Source organism: Vanessa atalanta, chromosome 18 (assembly GCF_905147765.1).
Source record: "Vanessa atalanta chromosome 18, ilVanAtal1.2, whole genome shotgun sequence".
Classification (NCBI taxonomy): Eukaryota; Metazoa; Arthropoda; class Insecta; order Lepidoptera; family Nymphalidae; genus Vanessa; species Vanessa atalanta.
The window spans coordinates 10,938,958-10,958,533 of NC_061888.1; positions in this window are offsets into that span (position 1 = coordinate 10,938,958).

Sequence of the window (19,576 nt, forward strand, 5' to 3'; positions counted from 1 at the left end):
GATTCCTTGAGTTGTTTTTTTAAAGAATGATATCTGTTCTGTCCTGTTCATCTTATCAACAACTCGTAGTTTGATTTTTTTATCTCCTGTAACAGTAGTTTTACAGGAGATATTATCTCTTCAAACCTATTTATTTTTTAAATTATCATTCTATTATTCATATTATTTCCAATATTTGTATCAAATTATTTTAGAACTATAAACTAGTTAAACGGGCCACCTAATATTAAGTGTTCACCATCGCCCATAAATATTGGCGCCATAAGAAATATTAACCATTCCTTACAACACTCATATCCCACCAATTCCCTTGTGTCTGTAGCTGGCTCACTCTTGGTAGAATATCTGATGGATGATACCTACCTACATAAATAGACTTGCTAAAACTCTTAAATTAAAAGTAATTTATTTTTTCATCAAGTAATTATTATGTAATGTATGTTTCGACAATGTCCACAACGAACAAATAATAAAAAAATATACATCACGTGCAAGGACACGACTTCATTACAGTTTTATTACATGTATAGATCACGTATAGATAAACGAGTTTAAAAGGCAAACATTTTTCCATACATTCACCATAAACACGCAAATTATAAATTAAAACAATTTAGATTAGCCAAAACGAGGACGAAAAGTTTATGCTATCGGGATTTGCATATTTGCATTACTCGAGTTTCGTAAAAAATATATATATTAAGGGACACCTGCCGACTAACTTTTGCCCCTAAAAATTATTTATTTTAAACTTCTTTCATAAATCTGGGTAAACTTGTTTACAAAGTAATTTTGCGAGGGACTCGTATTTTATGAGTATTTTTGCTTGCATTTTGTAACGAGTAACAAGAAATGATCAATTATGGCCAATCTTCGGATAAGTTTTGTACCAGTTCTTGGGCATAATAAATATTCATTTTGGCGTCTAACGCTTTTTTGTTTTACTATTTGGTGTTATTATCCTAATAAGAAAAATGGAAAGTGATTCAATTTATCACTAAAATTATTGGTGACTGTTCACTTCACCTCAAGTCTCGCTGGTGGACAAAGACTTTTCTTGTAAAGCATTCAAAGCCTACGATCTTTAAAGGAATGGTTGTTTTTTTTTAATAATTATGATACTAGTTGCTTAGCCCGAGAATTTTGAGCTGGAAATAACAAGATTCTTACAGATTCATACACCCTATACGACTAAAAACACTGCTTCTTTTTATTTTTATCAGAAATGGTTAACGGACGTATTTTTATATGAAACATAACGATCGAACGACATTATGAACCTTTAATACATTAGCTTGAAAGAGAATAAGAAAAAAATCTAATCTTCTAAAAAGTTGTGATATTAAGTATTATAATATTCAGAAGGGCCAATTTTGTCGGAAAATTTATGATTATTTGAAAAGTGAGGCAGTTGTAGTCTAGTCCGGAAAATAACTCATGCGCACTACGGATTTGGTCCAAAAAATTCATAAACTGTGAAAGTCTAATAAATTTATACTAAATATAGTGGCATAAAAATTATACGTTTTCTTAGGTTAAGCGATTGAATATTCCATCTGAACTCTTTCAGTGCAAAAAGTATATGACACTCTTACACAACAAATGCAAAGCACAATATGCCTGTGTTTGGTTCAGTCAAACCGGATCACATTAATACAGTGTCGACGTTTTGCGTTTGTAAAAATAATAATTATCAAACACCAAATTCACTGTATTCAAATAACACTTAAAGTGAATTCAGATACGAGTATATTTCAATTTTATTGTAAGCTATCCGCTTGCTGGGTGGCTATGGGCTTGCTTTTTGTTTTTTTTTAAATATCATATGTCTATTACTTAGACACTGGAGTCCGATACCGAACTCAATAAAAAGAAAATTTGCTTTAAAAACTAGTATAATATATTCTTGTAATCTAGTTCAACTTGTATCGTTGCTAATAAGATGGCTTATAAGTGAAAAAAAAAACAAAAGAAAGAAAACAACACACTCGCTTTGACACATTCTTTTTTATAAAAATGTTGTAAAAAAAGGTTGATTATATAGAAACTAATGCTATTTAAAATTAAATCAATGATCTGTATTATATATACATCTAAATTAGTAGTCGTAGGCGCGAACACCTTCTATTATAGCTTTATGCCATCTTTATTATTACTATTTTGTCTAATCTCTTCTTTGCAAAATTCAACAAATACATCATATAAAAAATCTTTAATTCGAGGCTCAAGAAGACCTGTTAATCATCACGTTACAGAATTGAATTAATGTTAAGCAAAAATCCATTCGGAAAGTAGATTCTACCTTGAAGAACCGGCAAGAAATTCTGTAATTGCTCTTTATTTTATCGTAGTAAAGGGGTAAGTTTTGGTACCAAGCTATATCATAAATAAAAAACTTTGAGAGATTTATAGGTTTCCAAAATATCTACAAAAAAGTCAGTGCCAAATATTAATCATTATGATCGGAATTGCGATTTAACGGAGAAGTGCTTTCGCCATTCCACGCGGTCATGGTTTGTACAGCAACTATTTTTAATTTTTATTTGTATATAGTTAAGGTCTTAATTTTAATATTTCTTATATAATTATATAAAGAATGTATTTTAATTAAAGAGATTGTACTGAAACATTTCAATTGTTTTATGTTGATAAATATTGTCTTTCATAATTTGAAATTCGAATTTGAATTCTTATTTTAACCGTCGGAAGTCGGGTCGGTTAGCTAGTATACTCGTAAGTATAAAATATAATTTGAGAAATATAAAATATTAAATTCAGTCTTTCTAGTACTACAGTGTGCGTGATACATTTGTTCCGTTATGGGTCCCATGAGCGTCGCCTTTTATCACGAGTAACGGGAGTTTAGAGGAACAATTCAACGAGAGATAGGTCAAAAGTTACCGAGTTTTTTGGTGTCGACTGTATGCATTGTCACTTTATATTTTCATATCATCTTACGTGAAAACGTTTTTATTTATTACGGTTAATATTACTCAAAATAATTAACTATTTTATCAAAGGCATCACATGGGGTGAATATAATTTTAAGCAGAACCAATAATTTAAGGCCTGGTCATATTCACTCATTTAAAAATTTTGATATAAGCACTGTAAATGTGGGCTGAGAAATTCGAACCAAAACATAAGACATTTTTCCTGGTGGTTTAATAGCTAATAAATAAATGCAATTTAGACCGTTCGTAAATAAAACTAGCTGCCCATCCCGGAGTCACTTGAGTATTATAGAGCTAAATACAACTTATAGATTAAAGAACAAACATAAAAAGATTTATTTTCATCCAGTTGGAAAAGTTGAAATTTTATCTTTTCTCAACTATCATTTTAATGTATTTTACATATAGATCTCCTTTTGAATCACTATATATTTATGAAATCCGCATTAAAATCCGTTGTATCGTTTAAAAGATCTAAGCGCGCAGGCGGCGAAAAACTTCTTTGTTTTATAGTATAGATAGTTTAATTCTCGTATCGTATATTATATTCCGTCTTCCTAATTGCTAACAAATACATGAGCCGTATTTGTTAGGTTTTATTTATTTTACCCGAGGAAAGCCGGCTTATCACCTAGTATATAATATTATGTTATAGTGTTATCTTTTCCGGTTAAAATTATTTTTAGCCCACAACACCTTTTAACCCCTTTATTTTTCATATAACGCACTCGTAAACGTCAAACATGACCGCCCGTTAAACTTCATGTCATAATGTACATGTCATAACTTCTAATTAACGAATTTATTGTTACTTCTGAATAATAGATGGCGCTATGTCAAATCTTTGACAATTCTACATCACGATGGCAAGATTCTCTATTTGTTTTGTATAGTTTGGTTATTACTGGCATTTAATTTGCGATCTCATAGGAGACATCCTCAGGACGAACGTCACTCTCGAACCCAAAAGAGCTCAAACTAAAAGACTGAGTCTAGTACTCGCCCCAACGCCCGGTGAAGCTGTAAAGGCCAGTAGGCGAACAGCACGACTACAGACAAACACGAGAAAAAGCATTTAATTGCTACTTCGTAAACATCTACTGAACAATTTGTTCACACTAGATAGCTTAAAATACTAAATCATAGTGATATTTCAATATTTGAAATGCTTTTAGTTGCAACTAAAGCTGAAAATAAAAACATAAATTATATAAACAGTGGAAACAATTAAAAACGTTTAATAGTACGACGGTGCAAAGCGCAATAAATGCAGACCAGAACTGAATCACTTTTAAAACCATGAAGGAGACATTTCTACCAAGGCATAAAGCCTCGGTAACTTTATGGCTGTTACAATCCACTGCAAAATGGCGCTTTCGGGAATAACTTAGTGTAATTTAAAAACCAAAAACACAACTAGTCGTTTTATTCCTACTCAGTTTTTATAAAGGGACAATTTGATTAAACTTTTACGTTTACTTGTGACATTTTTTTTACATCACATTAAAAGGCTGTAAATTTCCCAATGCTGGGCTAAGGCCTCCCTTTGAGGAGAAGGTTTTGGAGCATATTCCACCACGCTACTCCAATGTAGGTTAGTGGAATACAGATGTGGCAGAATTTCGTTGAAATTAGACACATTCAGGTTTCCACACGATGTTTTCCTTCACCGCCGAGCACGAGAATTATAAACACAAATTAAGCACATGAAAATCAGTGGAGCTTGCCTGGGCTTGAATCCGAAATCATCGGTTAAGTTGCACGCGTTCTAACCACTGGGCCATCTCGGCTCTTGTTTTTTTGTTCTTTCGTTTCGCTCTCGACTTATTTTCATTCTTAAATGTTCTAGTCCAGCGACTATTATATAGAACTATAGTTTTATATGACATGTATTGAATTCTAAGTGTTAGTTCAAGACCGGTCGGCTAATGAAAAGTTATCGAGTTTTTCTATCGAAATATTCCCATTAATCGCCCGGAGTCTGCTATTCGGCAGCTTCCCGTGCCTCAGAGAACATGTAAAGCCGTTGGTCCTACGCCTGAACGCTTTCCGCTCGTGTCAGAGTGGCGTTCCATCGGAATTATGAGAATAACGGAATAGATAGAGTACCTTGTAAACGCACACATACATGCTCTATTATATGTTCTACACAAATGACTGCCTTTGCCAATCAATCAGGAGTTCATAATCATCGACTTTGATTTCGATAGTATATTGTTTTGACAAGAAAGAAATTACGCATATATAAAAAGTCTCAAGTAACTATAGTTTAATGGAATGATCACACCTACATCCTTAATTAATTTTATATTCTCGGTCGTTAAATTAATAATGATAACATTTGTTTTATTTTCTTGAATGATGACGTAATATCAATAAAAAAAGAAATCTTTTAGTAACTGAAATCTCCGCGTGCCTTCCGAGCTCTGACGTCGACTGCACGAGTGTTCTTCGTCTACCTCCATTACGCTTTGTCTTTTTTTAGACGAACACACAACACTAACACAATCGGACCGCGCGAACGTTGTTCAAGCCACTTTCATTTTATGAAATTAAACTGGCTTAAACGTTTAGGAATTACCTCCTTATGTTTTTAAAATTGTAACTTAATAGTATATTTTGTTCGTCCGTTCGTCTTCGTATTACGATTACCAGAAAAATACGTACGTATGAAGACACGAAAAGTCCATTCCAATCGAAGAAGGAACGAAGGTAAACAAAGCTCAGATTTACGTATACCACGCGTTTTGCTAATGGCTCAGCTGTATTGTGCACTACAAACAGTTCTTGAATAAAATATCTTTATTTATAATAAAACACTAATGCTACTATTTATATTAAGTATAATTTTACCTTTAAAGTTCCGATAACAGATTCGTCGATGCTCAAAATGTAATTTTTTGGCAAATCCATAGTGAATGTCATAGATTATAGAAACTCTATACCAATGATATTGCATCATTTCGATGTCAAATGTATTCTTGGCTTTTGTCCGCTTGTAGTTGGAATAGACTACACATGTTTATAGTATGTATGAGATCACTTATTGCGACACTTTCGCATGTATTCAATTTTATTTGTACTCGCTAATGAGATATACAAGAGCTGAGATGGCCCAGTGGTTAGAACGCGTGCATCTTAACCGATCATTTCGGGTTCAAACCCAGGCAGACACCAGTGAATTTTCATGTGCTTAATTTGTGTTTATAATTTATCTCGTGCCCGGCGGTGAAGAAAAACATCGTAAGGAAACCTGCATGTGTCTGATTTCAAAGAAATTCTGCCACATGTGTAATCCACCAACCAGCATTGGAGCAGCGTGGTGGAATGTGCTCCGAACCTTCTCCTCAAAGGGGGAGGAGGCTTTGGCCCAGCAGTGGGAAATTTACAGGCTGCTAATGTATGTATGAGATATACAACAGCAACAATACACTGACACTGACACTGAGAAAATTCATCCAGTACTTTTAAATAGTACTTTCGTTTAGTACTATTCTTTAGTATTATTCATAGAAACCTTTTCCTAATATTAACATCGAAAAAGAATTTAAATGAATATATTTTTGTCATAAGTTTTAATATGAAGTAATAAATATAACTACCGTACACATATTTCCAAAATAAATAAAATATTTGAGTATGCATACGGTCATAACTGAGTTTACAGCTGGAGCCGACTTTCTATTGCACCTAGAAGCGTCTCGAACAATCCACACGGGTACAGATGGTGGCAAATAAAATCCTCCGTTTCCCGTAGTGCAGGTGCAAAGTGCTGCGTGTGAAGGTAGAACAAAAGTATAGAAGGAAGGAAGTGGCATAAAAATTAATAAACTAATATTTAAAAAAAATATATTCGTAACATCACCAGCACCTGAATACTAAATGTCAGATCCATCTATGTGTGGGTTTGAATTCAGTGGTATGACCATAATATTAAGTAATGAAGGTATTTTAATGGTCGTGGAAATATAAGGTTTCTAATGTAAAATCATCATATATAAATAATTAAAAATGCGAAAGTGAGCTCTGTCTGACTGTCTGTTAATCTTCCCAAACCACTGAAATGAATTCGATTAAAGTAGATACGAAGCAAGCCTAAACTCCAAGGAAAGACATATGAATTAAATTGTTTATTCCTAACATGATGGTCAACCCGTAAAACGAGAAAAGCCGCGAACGAAAACTAGTAGCTTATATTATCAAATGATAACGGTCAATCGATATAGAAGACCACACACAGGTACATCATATGACTACAGTAAAAAGTATCTAAAATAAAATTTAATAAACAAATATTATTATTATGCAATATGAAAAAATAACTTTAATGATAATCCATCGTTGGTTCTTTTATTTAAAAACAATTTAAGAGCTGAAACTCGGTCATTAAATTTTGGTTTCAGATAATAACAATTTAATGAATGAACCTCTTACCTTATTTTTGCAGGGATGATGGCATAACATACAACAAACAAACAAACAACAACACTGTATATATAATGGTTAACTTGGTTAAAACGTGACTATATATGTTAAAGGCCTTATAGTGATTAAAGATACGATTAAATCAAGAGCAAATTGTTGAATTACTTTGTCTGTTACCACCAAAATGAAATATTTTTTACAAGAAATCTTCAACAATATTTATTATATTTAAAAAAATAAACTATTCAACAATATAATATAACAATACTCGTATGCCTCTTCTAAATTCTCAATCTGCGGCCAAGGCTGCTTCTCGCTCGATTTGAATTTATTCCCACTACGGAACTGTTACCGAACTTCAGTGCATTTCGAAGTTTGCAATTCCCTAATGTTTGCGGAGCACACGCTGTCACAGTCGGTCACAACTTAACCAGTCCCAGTTCAGGTTATTGTGGTAATTTGGAAATCTTAACTAATTACTCGAAACCTTTACCTGTCAATATAAACTGATTTCTTTTCGATGTGCATTTTTGGAAGCATAATTACAGCCTCCGAATACCAAAAATAATATGCCAAAGTAGGACTCCTTAATTTTTCAACCATTAAACAGTATTGCGAATCGAATCGTGTTCGAGAAATTGCTGTATAATCTTGCCGTCGTCTTATACATGGAATCAAATTATACCTACTACAAAAAAAAATAGTCATCTGTACTGTAATTAATAAATATTCTTATTATTTTCTTTTAAATAAATTAATAGTTGGTTAATAATAGTTATGGTATATAAAACGTTAAGTTAAAGATATTTCTAAGACTGAAACTAATATTTTATAGAACCAATTAATTAGTTTTAATGATGTCATCCTGAACAAGCATTGAGACTAACATAAATCTAAGTTTATTATATATATATATATATTCATACTTACTGTTCCTCGCATGTGTCCACGGGAAGTTTTATGGATATATTAATCTACTTAAAATATATATAAAGGAAAAGCGACTTAACTTTAAACAGATAAAAATATTTAATTTTTATATTAGATATTTTTGCCAAGTTCTCTTTTCTGCGTTTTCTCTCATGACACTTCAACATAGTCCGCTGTTTAAATATGAGACAAAATTTCAATTACCATAGACACTTGATGTTTTCAAGATTCATCAACATTTAACCACTAGGCCATTTGAGCTCACTCTTGACTCGCTTAAATTCAATTATATTTTAATAAGGTTTCATAAAAATACTTCATATTTTTCCTCCTCGTCTGCTCCTTACATAAATACCGTGAACAACAAAACATAAGCAACTTGCACCCCGCTGTTATATTTCACGTTCTCCTAGACAATTTATTTTCATTTAATATCATTTTAAAGTGCATTGTTCGCGACAATTACATCTAGCTCGCAAGTTAAAACAAAGCAGTTGACGCCATAACATTTCATAATTACTGAACTGGGTACCGTGTCAACAGCCTCAACAATGATAGCCGGTATCCATTGTTGTCCGACAAAATTGATGATTGTAGCTGTGTGTCGAATAACAGCTCGTAAATGTGTCACTGTTGGCGAAAAATGTTGATATATTTCTACATTTGAAATCGTTCTTTTCAATATTGTCACAAAGGTAAGGATTTGGATTATTTTATGTCCGTCATTAATGACCTGGTGAAAAGTGTATTTTACTTTTCTATTCGTTACTTAAAGGCTTAAAAGTATATTATGTTTTAACAAAATTTCAAACATTTTTAAAATATTCGGGTATCTTCTGTTCCTATTTATTCTACTAGCTAACTAATATATCACTTTACCTGAAATTTTATGTACGTTTAGTTTATAGAATACTACTAAGTATGTAGCTATTCACTTCATACCAAACTTATTTCAAGTCAATTAAACATTTATTTACCGCGTAGTATCAAAAATACTCAATAACTCAAATGACAAAAATTATAAATCCTTTAATAAGTTCGTCGATGTGCATAAATTACCGAAGGCCTGTGTCTGTAAATGGAAACAAACCACGACCCGTGAGGGTTCTTCAGCGTAATCACCGCTGCGTTTCAAGTCCACTCCGGAGCCAGTTACGCGCTAAATTTTAACATTACACCACAAACGAAAAATATGCAGTTTCATGTTTTATTTTTGAATTCAACAATAAATAACGCTCATTTGTACGAAGAAGAGTTGTTGTCTCAGTAATATTCGTTTGATATTTTTTTTTGTCTATTCATTTTTATAGTACTCGTAATATGATATATTTTCACAAAACGCGTTGTTTTGAATTTTTAAAAACAGAGTAATAATAAGCTGGACAACTTCTTTTTATGAGCTCTTTTATAGCTTAGTCAATATAAATCTGACCGTATGGAAATAAATCTTAGAAATCTTATGAATAAGGTGTATTTTGATTTTTATTTTCGATATATATTTATGTTTTTTGCTCTCATACTTCTTTTTTTTTTAATTCCAAGTTCCGCACCACCTAGATGTCCCAATATGCACACACACACATACTGCGTTTAAAGCATTTTATGCCTACCACAACTACTCTGTGGAACCAGCTTTCACCGGTGGTCTTTCCGAGACGATACTACCTAGGAACCTTCAATAGAAGAGCCTACATATTCCTTGGAAGCCGCCACCTGAACACCCAGCGGTTTTGCAGATATTCATGGGCGGTGGTAATTATTTACTATCAGATCAGCCCCCTGCTTGTTTTATTTTATTTATTTTATTTGTGTAATGATTTGTTTGCATCTGGTTTGATATAGCCAGACGATAGATATTGAAACTTCTAAATACAATATTTCTAAAGAAATTATTTAATCGTCATCATTTTTGCAATTTTCACAAAATCATTAAGGCTACACGTTATAACATTTTTACAAAATTAACAAGGCTTCACGTTATGCTGAATCGTCACCTCGTAAACTCCTCGACGTGTGCAGCGTAGCGAATGGCAAGATCACTTCGGTACTAACGTCGTCCAAGTATAGATTAAGCTTAGAATAATTAATAATGTGAGCCTTTTAAATAATATATTAGTTAGACAGGTTTTTTTAACGTCTACTCAGGTCTTAATTAATACTGAACTGCGTATTACTAGACATTAAGAAATACATACATTTTGTGTTTTTTTTTTTAGTTTATGTTTCAAAGAGTATTTCAGTACATACTGAAATACTCTTTGAAACATATTTTGATATACATATATCAAAATATATACGTTGCCAACTGTCTTTATTTTTACTCCAGCTCGATACAGCAGAAACGTGGATCAGTTTTTTAGCCCAAAGACTGATCATAGAGTTTCAGATAGGTAATAGCGACCGTGTGCTGGATAATGATAGGACAAAAAATAGGATGGTGTATTTTTTTTATATTTTTTTTTATATCATATATGTATAATTTTATTACTTAGTTTAGTTGTAATCCAAAGATCACTTGACATTGGATAAGTTGTGCTAAAATATCTTTCAATTATTGAAGTTATGATTGCGTGATTAAGGGCTCTATGATTTACCTGAGGAATATGCGTCACGACAATATAAAATAAACCGTGCTCAACATATTATAATTTGTTAAATTTGCAATCAAAATCAGAGAGTTGCTATCAAAGAAAACAGCTCTCTTGGGGTGCTAGTGCGGGGGTCCCTCAAGGAATATGTCTTGGTTCATTTCTTATCCTGATTTATATAAAAGACTTACCTTATCATTTTGATAATTTGGCAAGTAGTTTTTGGTATTTGCGGTTAAGAAAATTACAAGATTTAATAGTGTTAGATTGGTCTCAGTTTATCAAGATATAATGTATATTCATAAAAATGTGAAATATTTTAGTAAAAATTGTATACATTTATTACATCATTTATAATATTACATTTTATTTTGAATTCAACATAATACATAATACCGGGAACAAGTATTAATGTTATCCATTAGTTAATTTTTAAAAATGTACAAATGGATTCCAGAAATTGTGAGACCTAGTAAAATTAACGAAATTTTAGACGATAATGTTTTATCATATATCCTTAGATATGAAATAATCGCCTCCAGGTCTTTCCAAATTAAATATATTTTGACGTTACTAATTTTAATGTAAAAATCAAATGTTAATATAAAAATACCGTTGTTTTTCCTTCGGGTCATGATTAGGTATATTATATGATAATCACATCTATGAATATATAACTCAAACCCAAACTCTATTATTTAATAAAGAAGTATTATACTTACTTATTGATAGACAAATTAAACACTACGATTAGGTCTGAATAGAAAATACCCTGACCTGAGAAGAACGAGCGACAGAATCTCAGCGGGTCTTTTTTTCTATTTTATTATTTACTTATTAATTCCTAAGGTGTGCTATCAATCATAATACCACTAATTGTATAAAACCCTACCACCAAGCTAATGTATACAGCTTTTAGTAATCTCTTACCGTCATTTGGTTCATTTGCCCTTGTAAATACCAAAGAAAGTAAAAGCCAATAAATAAATCACTTCTTGGAAATAACCTTCTCTCCTTTTGTAACATACTTATTTGCGAAATATTTATAACAAAAGCAAAAAAAGGTATGGTAATAATATATAACGGGTAACAGCCCTTATTACCTATTATCGTCGCTGCTGCAATGTGGACTCCAATATATAATGTTTTAGTGAGAACAGCGAGCTTAGTACCAGGCAAAACCGAAATAAAAATGCTATAATTCGTATTTATATTGTAAAGAATAGTTCCGAGCCGAGGTGGCCCAGTGGTTAGAACGCGTGCATCTTAACCGATGATTTTGGCTTCAAACCCAGGCAAGCACCACTTAATTTTCATGTGCTTAATTTGTGTTTATAATTCATCTCTTGCTCGGAAAACATCATGAGGTAAAGTGCATGTGTCTAATTTCAACGAAATTCTGCCACACATGTATTTGAGCAGCGTGGTGGAATATGCTCCAAACCTTCTCCTCAAAGGGAGAGGAGGCCTTTAGCCCAGCAGTGGAAAATTTACAGGCTGCTAATGTAGTTATGCTAATATGTATGCAAGAATAGTTCCAAATCTTATGTGCCAATGATTAAATCAAAAGTAAAATATACTTTATTCAAGTAGGTTTTTAAAAGCACTTTTGAATCGTCATTTAACAAACTATATTTAGTAAAGCTAGCACCGGTTCGAAATATAGATTCTACCGAGAAGAAACGGCAATAAACTCAGTAGTTACTCTTTTTCAACATCTAAAAATACAGTCATGTTAGTTAAATACAATGAATTATGTATGTATCCTGCCTGGTAGTCAACAAGCATTAATTCCACGCTTTTTTATCATCTATATAATCTTGTATCGAATCGCCTTCTTTACCAATGTATTTTCTCCAAATGATTTAAATTTATAAAACGGTAAAGTTAAAAATGTCTGCGGTATTTTATAAATATAATTAAATAATATCAATTTATTCGTTAATTATTACTATCGATTTGGGATATCATCAAAGCACCCTACCAAAATCAGAAGACGAGAAAATACATTTTAAAATAAAAATAAATAGTTTAATAATTTAATTACACACGTATACCTTACAAACACTGCACATTTATACAACGAGTGAAGTCTTTGAAAATTCTAATTAACGTGCAAGTCACGCGTTAACACCGAAGTGTTCACGAGAGCGCAATTAAATTTACCGTTGAGAATTTGTATCGTTTTACCATAGTGACGTTTATTCGGATATTTATTTAAGAATAATACTTTGAAATAAAATGCTTAATAAAATATAAATAAAAAAAGACATAATTATAAACACAAATGAGGCAGAAAATTCTAAGTTTCTTGCCCGGATTTGAATCCATAATCTTCGGTTAAGATGTACGCGTTTTAACCACTGGACCATCTCGGCTCTAAATATGATATACAATACATAATATTATGTAAAACCCAATTATCAAATAGAGAGATACCGAGAGAGCGAGAGAGAGAGAGAGTGAGAGCCGCCTAAAAGAACTTCGTTTCAAAAAGTAGCATTAACGTTTTTTAAAGATACGTAATGTAATAAAGAGACATTTGCTATGGTCGAACCACCTGCCTTATGATACCAATAGCCTTGTGTGGTACCGTCGTATATACCTACACCCTCCTCACAAGTTAATCATTAATATATATGCTATAAATATATCTTTCTAAATATATCAAATACCTATTGATATTATTTACATGTACCAGGCTATCATAAAGGGTCCGTAACTATTCGGTTATCACAATATAAAGCCTGACGGTGCGATCTCATCACGAAACGTAAGTCATCTTTGTTGTCACGTGACTATTTCGTGTCCGAATAATACAGATTACTTAATGTTCTGAAAAAATATATTTTATTTTTATTATTAAATTGTTGTAACTACATGGTAGATAAATAATGTAGATATTATAAAAAAAAAGGCGGTAATTTATTAAAAAAAAAACAATGTGCCGACAAATCACTCTTAGTTTATTTTTTTTATCGTAATAAAGAGATTAACAATAATTTTATTTACACTAATTCGTAATAATAACAATTTGTGAGATATTAATTGGCTCACGTGCACAGCGGGACGACCGCCCAGCACGAGCGCGAGAAAATAATTGGGCCTAGACTTTTTTTGTATCTTGGATGAGTCTTGAGAGTTGCTGTTGGCCCTACTGGCCTTTACAGCGTCACCAAACGTTGGGGCGTTGATTTTCCTACCAATTAAGAACTTCCTCTGGGGTTAATTTCAGCCAGCTGCCAGCCAGCCTGTTATTCGACTACGTTATGTAGGTAGCTTTTGTGAAAAGTTTTAATTTACGAAGCCACTTCTTTTTGCTCTACGCCGATATTATTGAGTTAAGTTCATTTTATTTATACACAAATACTTATCTCGGTTAAGGTATACTAAATAATCGAATATAGTACAAATCATGGCCTCTTAGAGTCTGAAAATAGGTGTCGTGATAATCTCCTAGCACAAGCTTCAAGCTTAATTATAGAAGTACAGGAATATTTGGTGGTAGGGATTTGTACAAGCCAGTCTGGGTAGGTACCACCCACTCATCAGATATCCTACCTGAGTGAGGTAGTGTAAATACAGGCACAAGACACAAAATCTTAGTTCCCAAGGTTGGTGGCGCATTAATGATATAAGGAATGTTTAATATTTCTTTCAACGCCATTGTCTATGGGCGGTGGTGACCACATCCAATCAGGTGGCCCATTTGCTTATCCGCTTAATGTTTTAATTTAAAAAAAAATATAACTTTATTCATTCCTTATAATGGGACATTGTTATTTTTATCTATTGGTATATTACTTATATTGGTCTTGAAAAACAGCATTTGAAATTCATCATATCAATCAACACTTACAATGGACACACAGGAGCCCAATGTATGTAGAATTTGCCGTGAATCGTGACTATGTATCTATTTTTTTTACCCTTGTTAATATCAAATTTAAACAAATTATACATCGAAACCTGCCTGGGATCACAAACCGATTTTAAACGAGGAACAGATCCTAACAGTTATTACTGCAAGATGTGACAATAAAGCAACTCCATAATACCGGTTCCCTTACAATTGTTTCAATATCGCATCTAGTATTGGTTCTGGGTTCAAAACTAAGTTATGCCAATAAAAAATATCGGATTTTTCCGCCAAGAAATACTCATTAGCAGTGGAATCTTGGAATTGGTCGTGCTTACCAAATTCCTACTTCGGAAACTGCGCAAAGACGCAGTTCTACGCCTGGATCTGCAAATGACTATGGGAATACCCACTGTGGCCGGAACCAGTCAAGAGGATATCATATTGAGCTCTAAAGGATCACGTAATCTAATACCATAAAGATAAAAGACAGCGTTTTTCGAGGAATAACCCTTATTGTTGCGATAGCTGTATCGATCTTCGCATAAAGCTCATTGCCATGGGATTGACGGTTGCAGTTTTAGTCCGAATAAAAAAATAATTTCACTTTTCCACTCATACAATTGAATTTAATAATTCAGTGGTGCTTGCCTGGATTTTAACTCCACAAAATCCACAACAAAAATCTATTAAGATTCACGAATTCTGATCACTCAGTTCAAATACAGATTTTACATCTACAAATTATAATAAAAATAAAAGAGTACAGTTAACATGAATACCATTCATTAGACAGAATTCGTAAAACTTTATTTCTTTTAAAAACATATTTATCATCCACAGAAATATAATTAGGTTTATCTGTGGCATTTTTAATCTGTGCAACACGTGACGCCTAAAGGTCCTACGGTCCCCTAACGAGGGACAGACGTGATCGCGGGAAGCTTTCACGATTCAGTATTATTTACCGAATGTCCTCAAAGTGTATAAAAACCGTAATAACGTAACGATGTCACATAGCAAGGGTCGGTATTATATTTTGTAATTTTAAGTCGCCCGTATCATATTTTATAACAAGCTATATGCATTCCTTTCACCTTAATAAAAAACCTTATACATACGTTGATGCTTCGTTGATTTTTAATTGACCTGAAACAATGACATCTTCACCATGACATTACATAATACATTTTATATATGTATAATGCTTACCAATTATATTATATGTTTTTAAATTTTTGAAAAAGGAATGAACTCAAACAGCCTGCTTGATGAATAATTATTATAAGTTCAAGGAATGCCCATTGACGATTGTACTAACTTTCGTCCGCGGCTTTGCTCGGGTGAGAAGAACCTTGTGTTACGCACTTCCTTTTCTGTACTCCCGACAACGTATTTGCAAAATGATTGTCGGTTGAGTAGGTTGGATTCGTCATAAATTAGGTATAATAGCCTGTTTTTTTTATGGCATTGCGTGGCGGACGAGCATAAGGGCCACCTGATAGTAAGTGGTCACCACCGCCCATGCATTCGGGCTCAACCCATGGCAGCCACCACTGAATTAAAACATCGTAAGGAAACCTGCATGTGTCTAATTTCAACGAAATTCTGCCACATGTGTATTCCACCAACCCGCATTGGAGCAGCGTGGTGGAATATGCTCCAAACCTTCTCCTCAAAAAAAAGGGAGAGGAGGCCTTAGCCCAGCAGTGGGAAATTTACAGGCTACTAATGGAAAAAAAAACATTGAAAAGCAAACCAGTATAATGTATTATTTCATTATTGTTAATCAATAAATACACGCGAATATCAAAAGGAATATCGGCGAAATTTGTGTAATATCGTTGATTCGTTTCTTGACAGGCTCATGTTGAAGCTGAGCCCACGGAAATGTTTTACCGATACTAATCAATTTCGGGCTTAAGCATAATGGAACGTACCCACTCGTCCGCGAGTATTACATCCAACATACATCAAATTGAGATAAAAGATTGCGTATCTATGACCGCAGATGTACACGGAAAGATCAGTTGACAAAAATGTTTTTGTTTAAACAGTTACATTGATTATTTACATGTCCCTTTGTATATATTGTTAATATATATGCAATATATATAGGATAAAAAGGCTATATTTGATTAAAATAGAATAAAAATACACAACTTCAATACGATTAAATTCCCTTTTTTATCTGTACTGACATATGAGATGACTTTTATTTTTGTAATGCCTACCTAAAAACTAAACTAATATACATGAATAAATTCGCTTCGCAATTTCACCTGATTTAAGTTAAGACTATTGCTATATTTATATAATGGTCATAGTAGTTAAATTACATTAAAATAATCTAATTATAATAATTATCTATATTAAGGCTTTATATATTTTTTAATAATATACTTGTTTTGTCATTATCCTACCGTGTTTTTTACTCTGTGATATCCATCTTTCGTATGCCAGGCGCTTCCGAGCGGCAATCCTCCGGCAAATGAAACCATCGTCTGCCCTCTGTAATCCCTCCATTCGTCTAGATCCCGACGATCGAAAGGTACCTTAATCGTTCAATTGGAATTTATTTGTTTGTTGCTCGGGTGAAACAAATTGTGTGGATTCGTTAGGCGGTGCTCATAGTAGTGAGCTTTGGGTAAAAAAAGTAAATTATATAAAAACTTTCTTTTCTTTTTTTTATATTTTCAAAAGACAGACTAAAGTAAAATCGTACCACGACATGTTTGAAACATTTCAATGACGCGTTACTAACCACAAATTCTAATAAATATTTTTGCCAGTATAATACGAATATAGAAAGATATTACTACAGTGACAAGTAATCCTGCCACTAACCATAGCATCTAAAAATATATTTGTATGAACATTATTTATTATTACAAGAGTAGCATGAATTGATTTTCTAAAATAGCTAGATATAGACTAACTACACAAATGTTTGTATGATCAAATGTGCTATAAACACAATAAAGAGTACATACATACATACATACATACATACATACATACAATACTTGTTGATTTTCAGGCGGGCTATATTGTATGAAATTTTATTTAACTAACATAATGTATTTCAAATGTTGGAAAAGAGTAACTACTTTTGTTGTGATTGTATTTCTGTGTTCAAGTTTCTTGCTGTTTTTTTCTCGGTAGAATCTACATTTCGAACCGGTGGTTGCTTTACTTTTAATGTAGTTCTGTATAATGACCATTCAAAAGTGTTTCTAAAAGCCTACTTGTGTAAAGTATGTTTTGATTGATTGATTTGATTGATATCGAAAGTTACCAACATTCAGTTGTTTTATTTTTCTAATAGAACAATTTTGAAGCTAATGAGGCAATTGTACTAATTTTTAAACTAGTCCTACAAAGTTAGTATTAATTTTTTTGTAACTAATCTTTTGTTGGAAATATTATATATGTGTGCAACAAATTATGTATAACTAGTTTTAAATTCAGTTGGAAGATTAAATTAAAGCTTTGAGAGAGCAACGCGTACAACTCATTATACGTGATAGATCAAACATTGGAAACGTTACGTAATAAAACGTTTTTACACGAATCTGACCTTGAAATGTCAATCTAAAACAACAAAAAAATCTCGGGTTTTGAAGTATGTTCGCGTTAGTAAACTTTCTTATGGTGCAAAAATATTTACATTTTTACTGTGTGAGTCAAACCTAATAAATTCGGACTGGGGGAGTGAGCTCATTTCATAGAGAAATCTGTTTCCAGATGAAAGAGTTTAAGACCCAACTGAAGGTATGACTTATTTTGATACTGGATTTAATCGAAATTGCTTATAACCAATTTTGATATAATCCAGTAAATATTGTTCATCTAAGTCAGTCCGATTGACTTAAAATCAAATTCAAAATACTGGGTAAGTTCACCAGTAACTGTCCACTTAAGCCACTTGTATTGTTTTTGTTATTATTTTTTTCAGTTATACTATAGCTTTGGCGTAGTTCTTTATATAAATAGATAACTGATAATCTCTTCTTTATGTAATAGGCGTTGATATATGAATAAAACTAATTTATTAAAACAGTATTTGAATAAAAAGAAAAATATACGCTTTTAGCTAGTAACTGGTCATATGAGATGGCAATTACTTCGGAACACTAGAAATTTAAAATAATCACAGGAATGTAAATATATAAGTACTTTATTCGAGTAGGCTTTTAAAAGCACTTTAGAATCGTCATTTTACAAAAATTAATTAAATTTAAAGTAACCACCGGATCGGATTGTGTGACATTCCACTGAGAAGAACCGGCAAGAAACTATGTAGTAACTCTTTCTCAACATTTGAAATACAAAGTTATATTATTCAAATATATTCAAATATATATTGACGCAAATGAAAGTATTCCTACTTTGTTAAGACATCCCGAGCTCTAAGATTATAAACAGACCGGACAGCTTTTATTTGTAAAATGAGAATTTGAGGTAAATTAAAAGTGTTAGTGTAAGACTGTAAAATACAAAGTTCTGGATACCTTAGGATGGGTCAGTCAAAAACTGTAAGGTCTCTGTTAATAAATCTGCAGAAATAGACAGGAGCAGCCCAGAATTTGAAAGTCAGAAATACATTTTGGTTCTGTTCCTGAACTCTTTCCGATCGTCTTGAATTTGCTGTTCCGTGGGACACTTTTGGCTTGTCTCCCTTGACAATGACCTCCTAATTAAAGTAGAAAAATATTATCATCATCTATACATATAATAAAATTGGAGTGTCTGTTTGTAACATTAAAATAACCGCTTTTTACTAAATTCATATATACACGGTATATGTACCAAAATAA